At 39.5% G+C, this 10,172-nt stretch overlaps 1 protein-coding gene across 3 annotated transcripts in view; it reads right to left on the bottom strand.

Moving 5' to 3' along the window:
• Positions 1 to 10,172, bottom strand: part of LOC114880353 (mucin-4) — a 173,964-nt gene that overhangs the window by 37,576 nt on the left and 126,216 nt on the right. The gene's annotated exons all lie outside the window — the stretch shown is intronic.

Raw genomic sequence — 10,172 nt, 5'->3', positions numbered from 1 at the left:
AAAATATTTACGTAACAAAAATTGCAAAGCACAAGAGTAAGAGTTTAAAGTACTTGAATTAATTTGTTACTCTAAACCGCGCTAACCACTATTGTCGTTAGTAAGTTGAAACATAAAAAGTTAGTTAATTAGATTTAGACTAATCATTAAAATCAATTTCTATTGATTTCAGCATAGGTAACGTTACTTTTGGAAGTTAAACAGAAAGGCCAGTGGAACTGGAAAAACATTGCATAAAAACAATTAGCCATGGAATGAACGAAATGAGCAAAATGACTTTAAGAAATGCTGCTAATGAAGAAGTTGAAAAACTATATTTTATATGATGTGGTTATCATATCAGAGTGATATAGGATTTCCTGTTAGTGATTTCATTTTACAAGTGAAAGCTCTGGATTTTTACAATATTTGAATAAATTTCTTTAATTTTTTTTTTTTTTTTTATTTTGTAATGAGGTCGAGAGTCCCGGCGGGCAAATGCTCGCTTACCAACTAATAAAAATTAACGTGCCATTACCAACATGTCTGTAGTAATTGGAAGATTTGAGTGAAGAGCAGGAAAATTTTTAAAAAACCCGCTAACAAAATAATCACAGTAGGAAGCATTGGGAGGTAAGTTGAAAGAGCACTGGGGGCACCAGTGCACATACAGGGCAGAGGCCAAATAATGTAGCTATACTAGATAACAAGGAAAGAGGAAGCGCTCAAGGCGAGCAGGAAGTGAAAATCCCTCCTGCGTCGGGTGAATAGTACGGCTTCGGACTTGTCCGGATTAATTTTTAGTTTCCAGTCAGCGAAGTACTCAAGAATGGCGTCCAGATACTGTTGTAATTTAAAAATCAGGTGAGAGAGTCTGACGGAAGACGTCAAAATAGCCGTATCGTCGGCAAAGAGAGCCAAGATACAGTTGAGGCACTAAGGGATATCATTTATGTAGATACTGAACAACAGGGGAGCCAAGATGGAGCCCTGTGGCACTCCAGCACAAATTTTGAAGAAAGAGAATTGAGAGCCCAGAATTTGCACAAATAGTTGGCGATTATTGAGGTAAGAACGAAGCAGCAGAATAAGTATTGGATATAGTTTGATGCGATCCAATTTGAAAAGGAGCGCATCATGCCAGACAGTATCGAAGGCCTTGGCAAGGTCAAGCAAGACCATCCCCACAGCGCGACGAACGTTTAGCTCTTTGGAAATGAATTGGGAAATTCGAGCAACTTGTTGCAGTGTCGAGTGCTGTTGACGTAATCCAAATTGTTGGTTTATGATAATTTTGTTTGATGAGAGGTGTGAGGATATGGCAGAGAAGATAATTTTTTCGAAGAGTTTGCCGGGAATTGATAAAAAGCTGATGGGCCTGTAACTGGCGGGGATGTTTTTTGGTTTCCCGGGTTTGAGAATGAGAACGACCTTTGCAATCTTCCAGGCCTCTGGAAAGTAGGCTAGCTTAATGGAGTTACTTTAATGAGGCGTTTTTTAACATAGGAACTGAGATTCTGTCTGGACCAGGAGATTTACGATTTTTCAATTGGCGAATGTAGTCGAAGATACGGCGAGGAGAAAGATTCAGACCAGCTACAGGCATGTTGTCCTCGAGAATTGAATTAGAGTTGTTGTGTAGGTTGGAAATAAAATCCTCAACTGGCGGAGAGTGCGGCGAGCTTAGAGATGATGCACTGTTGTGAACGTTGGCGAAGTGGCTAGCAAGGACCTCGGCTTTTTCGTAGTCAGAGCAAGCAGTGCCAGAGTTGTGAGCAAGTGGTGGAAGTCTTCTTGAGCCGCCTGTGGGTGATATTGCACGGTATTTGCTTCAAAAGGTTGGATCAGGTTTTTCGAATGAAGCTAGTTTATTAATCCAGTTGGTGTTACGAAGGACGGAGATACGTTTCCTGATAGCTGCGGATAGATCATGAATTCTATCATGAAGCGAGTAGCTGCCAATCCTTTGGGCCAATCTCCTCAAACGCCTCCTGGCTGCTATGAGTGACTGAAGTTCGGAGTCATTTGTCAAGTAGTTATGTTTGGTGGTGGAATTATCAACACGAGTGGTGGCCCGACGATGGCACGCGTGAAGAAATGAGGTCAAGGTTTTAATGGAATTGTCAATGTCATTAGTGGAACAATGTTTGGATTGAATTTTGAAATTCGAGGTTAGCTGATTATAAAGTTTCCAGTCCGTAGCCCTGTCGAGACCAACAGGCCGTGTTGAACCAGACACAGAAAGGACGACCGGAGCATGGTCGAAACTCAGCTGATCCAGGGTTGTACAAGAGAAGTTCTGAGTACAATTGGAGATGAAAAAGTCAATAACCGAAGGTCTACAGTGAGTGGAAATCCTGGTGAACGCGTCAGGATAGATGATTCTGTAGTCAGAACTGATCATGTGGTCAAAAACTGTTTTGCCGTTAGCGTTATTGGCATAGTTATTCCAAAAAGAGTGTTTGGCATTCCAATCGCCATCAATCAAGAATGGGGATCCCATCCGAACCAGTTGGTCGAGGTCGGCACGAGAGATGATGTTAGTAGGGGCAGAGTATATCACCCCTAAAAGGAGTTTGGGATTGGTAAGTTTAATGAAACATGATATGAGATTAGAAGAAGTCGAGGGGTAGTTAATGGCAGAAAACTACCGAGCATTATGAATGATTATGGCAACTCCACCATGGGGTCGACCAGAAGCAAGAGGAGAATCCTGCCTTATTACAGAATACCCAGGAATTGAAAAATCTAAGTCAGGCTTTAACCAAGTTTCCGTAATCAGGACAATTTCGGCCTGGGTCGAGGCAATCATAGGTATTAGTTCGTTGCGTCGCCTTTGTAACGAGCGTGCATTCCATAGAATAATTTTGGGGAACATTGCTAACCAAGGTTCTGAAATACCGACCAGATAGCCTGGAACCTCTCAAACTGAGTAGTACAGCCGCGGAGCGCCTGTATTAGTGATTTCACAATATTAAGAATTGAGTTGATGTCAACCAACGAGTTCACCTCGCCCATCGCCTCTTTGAGTTCTAAGATGGATCCAATATTTGTTCCATTTGGATCATCGATGACAGAACGATGCAAGGTTGGCCTACGATTTTGGCCAGATACAACCGCAGTATAAGAGGCTCGATTGGCTGAATGATGAGGAAGAGGAAAGTTATCCGAAGGTAAAATAGGAGGTTGATTAGAGTGGATAGGTACTGAAGGATTATAAATTGGAGGACCACGAGGCGGAGGTGATTTGATAGCGGAGGCTATTCGAGGCGGAGGCGGAGGATATTTGCTCAGGGCCGAGCATTTAGAATAGTTAGCCGTATGAGCGCCGCTGCAGTTGACGCATTTTGGAGGTTCATTCAAGGTTTTCTCACAGGTGGAAGAATGATGTTTTCCTGCACATTTGACGCAGGCCGCAGGAAAATTACAGTTTGTGGCGGAGTGCCCAAAGGCCTGGCATCTGAAATATTGGGTAAATTTCTTATTGGAGAGAAATCTGTCCCAATAGATTCGAACGTTAAATAGATAGCCTATTTTAGAGACTTCAGACACCGTGGTGCCGGGAGGGAAATTAACTCGAAATATGGAAAAGTTGCGAGGCAAGGATGAGTCCGAACGGCGTATCGGAACGCAACTGATTGGCTTTAAGCCATTGGCCTTCAATTCTTGAAGTATATCCTCCGTCGAAGTTTCGGGAAGCCCTTTGAGTACCACGCTGGGAGCTTTTTCATCGTTCATCGTGAATGTAAAGAACGGAACGTTGCCCTCGCAAAGCAAGGCTTGAAATTGTTTGAAAGGTGTGACAGAGTCAAATTGGAGACGTACTTTGTTGCCAAGGTATTTGATCTTGAAGCAATTACATAAGAAGCCGGAAACATAAAGAGGAGGGGGTTTAATTGAAATTTTCTTGCGTGGATTGTTGTCGATATGGGTAATTCGTGGGAGCGCGCGTGTCGTTTGAGGCTGAGCACTCGTGCCGGCTGAAGATGGTTTAGAAGCCTTGGCAGGAACTGTAGAATCCTCTCGTGAGAACGCCGAAAGAATCGCGAAGCGATTGGAAACTGGAACAGTGGGGATAGAGTCAACCTCTATGGCCCCCTCGCCATCACAATGAATGTTAGAAGCGACACTAGCCGAAGAAATGTTTGCAGAATTTACAGTAGCACTGTTGTCAATCGGCTTATTTGAATCAGGCATGCCCTTCGCAGGGGAGAGAGCACTCGGGCTAATTCGTTTACGTGGTTTCTTGCCTTTGTTTACCTTCACGGGCGCGTTAGCGCGAACGGAAGAATTCGAGTCTACCGACGAGGCAGTGCGATAAGAAGAAGCCGGGCGAAGATCGAGCTCGCTGATTGGTGCGGAGGTACTACCCTCGCGCGGCATGACGTACTGCGAAGAAGCGACGCTACCGGAGGGGTTTACTCCTAGGTTAATCCTTTTGTTAACTTCAAAATCAAGCCCAGAGGAAGGCTCCTCACGCGTGAGGAGTTCGCTTCAGCGAAAAGCCTGAGATTTTCTTCCGTCAGCCTACAGGGCCGCTGAGACACTGGACCGCTTTGAAAGAGGAGAACCCTCTTCGCACCGGATTTAGTTCTTCTAGTGGGCCTTCCAACCAGCACTAGGGACACTTAATTAACTAATGCACTGAACAATGTTTATGCACTATGTAACAAATAAAGAGTAAGCAAATGGGGCGAATCAAAACGCCAAACGGAACACCACACAAACTGCGCAGCACTAGTGAAAAACAAACGAAACTCGGGAGCTCGAAGGAACACACGTGCTCTCGACGACAGTCCGCGAGCGAATGAATTTGAATAAACTTTAATTGTCTACACAAAGAGACAATTCCTCGGATGGCTGACCACGAAGAGAGCCTCAATTTTAAGTTAATTTTGTATTTCGCATTATTTTTATTTTCTAAATTTTACACTCTTCCTTCAAAAATTATTTCTTCAATATATGAAACTCCGTCATTTAAAAATGACACACTTAACAATAAGTTAATATCCTTCTATACGTATATTTTGTAAGTTTGAGTTACAATTGACCCAGGTTCTGCTATTTAAGGGTTATTCAATAAAAAGATTTAAAACTAGAACGAATACCTATAATAACACAGACGAAATACAATTTTATTGTAAATTATTGCTATCAGAAATATTGATAAATAAATCAAAAAACGAAAAAGCTTTGAAACCCCACAGATAATTGAAAAAGTATCGTTTTTGGTACCACAGTATCATAATTAGTGTTGCTGGTTGCTAATTACTTTAAGAAATAGGTATAAGTTATAGCAACTAAATATCAAATATTAAAAATACATAGTGTTTGTTATTTGTATATTTACAAATAAATAAAAGTATACGCGAAGATTTTTATTTTTTATTTAAATTTTAATTACAAGACAAGAAACAAATAGCTTCATCAAACAAAATATAAGTTTTATTATAATAGAACTCTCATTACTAACCAAATCATTTTTGTTAACAAAAATTTATTAACAATATGATATTTACATATTTTACTTGTTCGATGCGGCGTTGGCCAATGGTAATAAAGGTAGATATTTAATTAAATGAAAAAGAAGTATTTTTCGGTTTAACTTTGAAGTAATACAATAAGAGGTAGAGAAAAAGTATACCTAATACAACAAATTGGTAAAACTAAGCATCAGAATTTAATTATAAATATTTGTCTTAAATCTTTATTTTACAAGGTACTCAATGTGTTAAACAAATTTTTTTTAAATATTTGCTTAAATTACTTTGCTGATAAGTTTCTCGAATATCCTATACAGTTTCTAATAACGGAATTGCCTAGTATTCGCACCAAGCCCTTTAATCGACTTCCCCGCGAAAAAATGAAGGAAAAAGAGATTAACAGAGCGTAGATGAAGCATTTACTGAATCGAAAAACCGGTTGATCAAGAATTTGCTCAGCCAGTTTCTCTATGATGTACATGTATAGTTTTCTGTTTGTTCTACGTTGTAACGGGCTCAAGTGCATATGCGACAAGCTGTACATTCACGTGTACTTTTGAATGTTAAACAGACCTCGGGATTATGCAGAAGATTTTAATATGCATACCTGATTTCCGTGTATGTGGGCAGGTTACGTGAAAATGTGTACGTGTACTATTATATATGTACGTACTACCTCCTGTCGCAAGTTCGAAACGTTTATTGACATTCTTAAGTGATGTTTTAGGTAAATTGATTCGATAAAATATTAATGAGATTATCTTCAAAAATCTTGATTCAATCAATACATACCGTCGGCTCGCAAGAAGAGTGACGTATCGAATACTCCAGATAACTTACCGCTTGCTAACTCTTAACGCAGAGACTTAGTAACCTCTGCACGTACCTTCATCAATCCTAATTACGTGCCCTCAGCACACCGCTTTTCACGCGTGTAAATTGTTTAAGCATTTAATTGTTTCGGTAATATTCCATTATGCTTATCTTCGCCTCTTGCCTCTGTACCGTCACGCTAGCTGTGTTTCCAGCGCAGCATTATAGATACGTTAGTTTTGTGGTGGTCAGGTATTTTTTGTTTTCGTTTCCCAGAAATTTCCTCCCCTAAGTATGTATATACATACAACTTCAAGTGCGGAAAGTTATCAAGAGTCTACTATAAGTTGAAGAAGTTATTTTTTCGTAGTTATTCTTTTTTTACGTAGTTATGTTAGAGGCCTTTAGCCTTGCCTTTTTTAATTAAAATGTTAGTTAATCCTTTTTCTTAATGAGTGAAACAGCTCTTCATTTTGAGCTGTGTTATTGTTCTTGTTAGATAATAGCTAAGCAAATAATAGCATAACTCAAAAATGACACTCTTCCAGATAAAAAGGACCTGATTTCAAAATGTATTTTCCCACGAACTGTCGCGTAGCAATCTCTCTTTCAGTAGGCGTTTAGTGGAGGGAGAGGGAGGGTTTCGTCTCCCAGGACGCCTTTAGTTCGGGCCGGGAACCGCTAGGTGGCGGCGAGAGATCGGTGGCATGGGTGGCAGTGTTCTCGCAAGCGGTCGCCCGGCATGCAGTTCGAATATGTAAGAGTTCTGAATTGCGGTATGATAGGTGTCTGGGGCCGAAGGACCACTCTGCTGCTGGGGGTAAATTATTATTAGCGCTACAAACGCCCTTTAACACCGTCGGTATAAGGAGTAAGCTTGGGAACACCAGAGCAGGTTTTGAACCCCACAAGGTTCATTATTGACAATAACCTGTCTGGGGCAGGGATCGTCTGTTGTCAGCCCCACTGACAAGTATATGTCCTCCAAGGAACCATTACTTGCCAAGGTTTTAGCTTTTATTATCTATCAACGCGTTGTACCAAAATTTGGAGCCAAGTCATAATTTTTATGTTTTGCATATATTCGCTCAAATTCAAGGTGTTCCTTGGATTTATTACTCGCTACGGTCATTAGTAGGACCTCTCATACCTCCTCCCCGCGTAGGTCACTCGGGGGTGCAATCAGTATCTCCAGATGATCGCTGGGGACGGAATTTCTCAATCTTAGGAAATAATTCCTACCCCACTATTTTTCGACACTGTTTCCTAATTACCCCGTCTTTATCCCAACAACGAATCGGCGCGATGTTCACGCGTAATTTGTAAACACCCCAGCGTACAACATAAATAAGGAGACACAGCAACGAACAGGGATTCATTTGAAATAAGTTAAAAATTAGAATTTCCTGTAATCTAACAGTCTCGAGTCACTCCACCACCAATACAGTTCACTTATCGAAATCGAAATTAATTTGGTTTCTGAAGTGCGAGTTTAGCTATCCGATACAATAAAAAACGCGTATGCAATACGAACCTCAAAATTGATAGTTTTTGAATTGTGTCACTATTCTTGCAAATTGAGGAATATAAATTTAAATGTACAACATATTTCCAAACAAAAGTTTAATAAAACAAACATTTATCTGTCTGAAATCAATATACACTTGAGTTATTTTAGAAGCGATGGTGGTTTGGGGTGCAATTACAGTATCAAGAATAAGAAATTTATAATTTATCAATAGTACTATGGGCTGATATAAATATGTATTGCCAATATATTGCAAGGTAAATTACATTCTTCCATTGAATATCTGGAACTGAGAAATCAATAAATATTTCAACCAGACAACAATCCCAAGCATACGACCTGAATTCTTAAGTAGTAGCTATTATTTCATATGCCATATCAATTATGTATCCCACACCTGACATCGAGTAAGTTAAAAATTCATTTAAAACAAAATAGAGACGAAATTTCATTAGATATTACAGAATTTCTATTTTTATCAATAAATCAATCATCTCAGAAAATTGCAAGTTGTTATTCATATTATTATAGGAACTACAAAATATTCGTAAGTCTACTTTTTTATGATTTTATGTAACTATGACATCTGTATACAGGTATATGTACATACATATGTACAGTAAGTGTAAAAAGTGTCTGGACACCGTTTAAAACAGAATACCTCATTTAAAATTTGACCAAATGACTTGAGGTTTTTTGAGAAGTTATTCAAATTAATTTACTAACAATAAGATACGTGCACCTGTCGTTTTAAAAAATTACAATTTGTTGAAATTGTTACGTATCCGTCTCGGAAATTTCCTTATGTGGTGTTACAAACCCTTCTCAAAAATTTCCTTATATGGAATCGGATGTGTGCACCCGACACCAACCGTCTTCTAGAAAATTCGAGACCAACGCAAAGCAAGGCGCGGTCCTACGGGTCACGTAAAGTCAGTCCCCACCACTCTTTTTACTCTAATTTTTGAGTATAAAAAGGGTGGCGACAAGGGCACCTCGGGTCTAGTTGAAGTCTAGAATCAGTTCGATACACGTCAGTACGTTTCTCTTACGGATAATTTCTGCAACGAGGAAACTCTGCGAGATCGGGTATTCAAGTCCCTTTCAAGCACTCAGTAACTATACAGTACGTTGCCTGCTGTTAAGCATTATTTTGATCGTTGTAGTCCGCCCCCGTTTGCTCGCGTTCGTGAAAACCGAGAAGGATTAGATTCTTGCTTCGCGGAATCGAAGCTAAACTTTTATTATTCAACTCATTTAAATTTATAACTTAGAGTTTAATTCATTGAACACCGCGACAATTACACACAACAATTGTAAGGTCTCGGAATAGAAAATAAACTCATATTATTTTAACTTATCTAATATTGTCCAATTATATTGACTGGTCCAGAAACCCACTAAAGTGTACCTTTACCGCTCGAGGTACATCAATCAAGTTACGAGACCTAATACTAACATTTCCTGCGGCTCCCTACGTTAGCCATACGTAGGTTCATCCGCATATCACACTCCTGAGGCTCTCTACGTTAGCCATACGTAAGTTCGTCCTCACGTCTTCACCTTTCCTGTGGCTCCCTACGTTAGCCATACGTAGGTTCGTCCACCATAGCCAACCTCCTGGAGCTCCCTACGTTAGCCATACGTAGGTTCGTCTCCACGTCTACTTCCTTAGGCTCCCAGTGTTAATAACAACACTGGTCAAGCCATTAATAAATACCATAACCGAAATTAAGCCCCGGCTACGCAGCCGCCCCCTGCGGCTCGTAATAAAATCGAGAAAAAAATAGTAAAAGGCAATTTTTTAACTTTTTTATCTGTTTGCAATGAAAATTTAAAATAAGACATTTGTACATTAAGTGTGTTATGTACAGGGTGTTCACACTAAAGTGTGACAGGCGTTTTATTTCGTAACTATTGATGACACAAAAAATTGTTTATATGGAAATTGCACTGTACAGTGGGGCCTATGTTTTGGGGTGAACGAAAATTTATTTACATTACTAGTTTAAAAGATATGGTGGTAAAGTTTCGTTTTTTAAATGGAACTATTATATTTTTTTTTCAGCTCATGTGATAGTGCTTTTCAAGACTAATTTTAATTAGTTTTCAAGATATAACGTTTACAAAGGGTATATCTGGATAAGGGGGTCAAAAGTTCCTTTAGACCAAATTGATCAATGAACATATCAATTAATAGACCGTTCGAAGAAAATCATTTGCGCCAAGCATGAAGCCGCTACCCTTACTTGAAGGGTAGTTACAGGGCGAAACGCAATTTACAGTTTAAGCTTTATACCTATCTTTTGTTAACCTAGGTGTTTTTTAATTTTTTCGGAATTTTTCATTGCAAAATGGATCTTTAAAAA

This window comes from Osmia bicornis, chromosome 14 (assembly GCF_907164935.1).
Source record: "Osmia bicornis bicornis chromosome 14, iOsmBic2.1, whole genome shotgun sequence".
Taxonomy (NCBI): Eukaryota; Metazoa; Arthropoda; class Insecta; order Hymenoptera; family Megachilidae; genus Osmia; species Osmia bicornis.
This window is presented reverse-complemented; position numbering and strand designations above follow the sequence as displayed.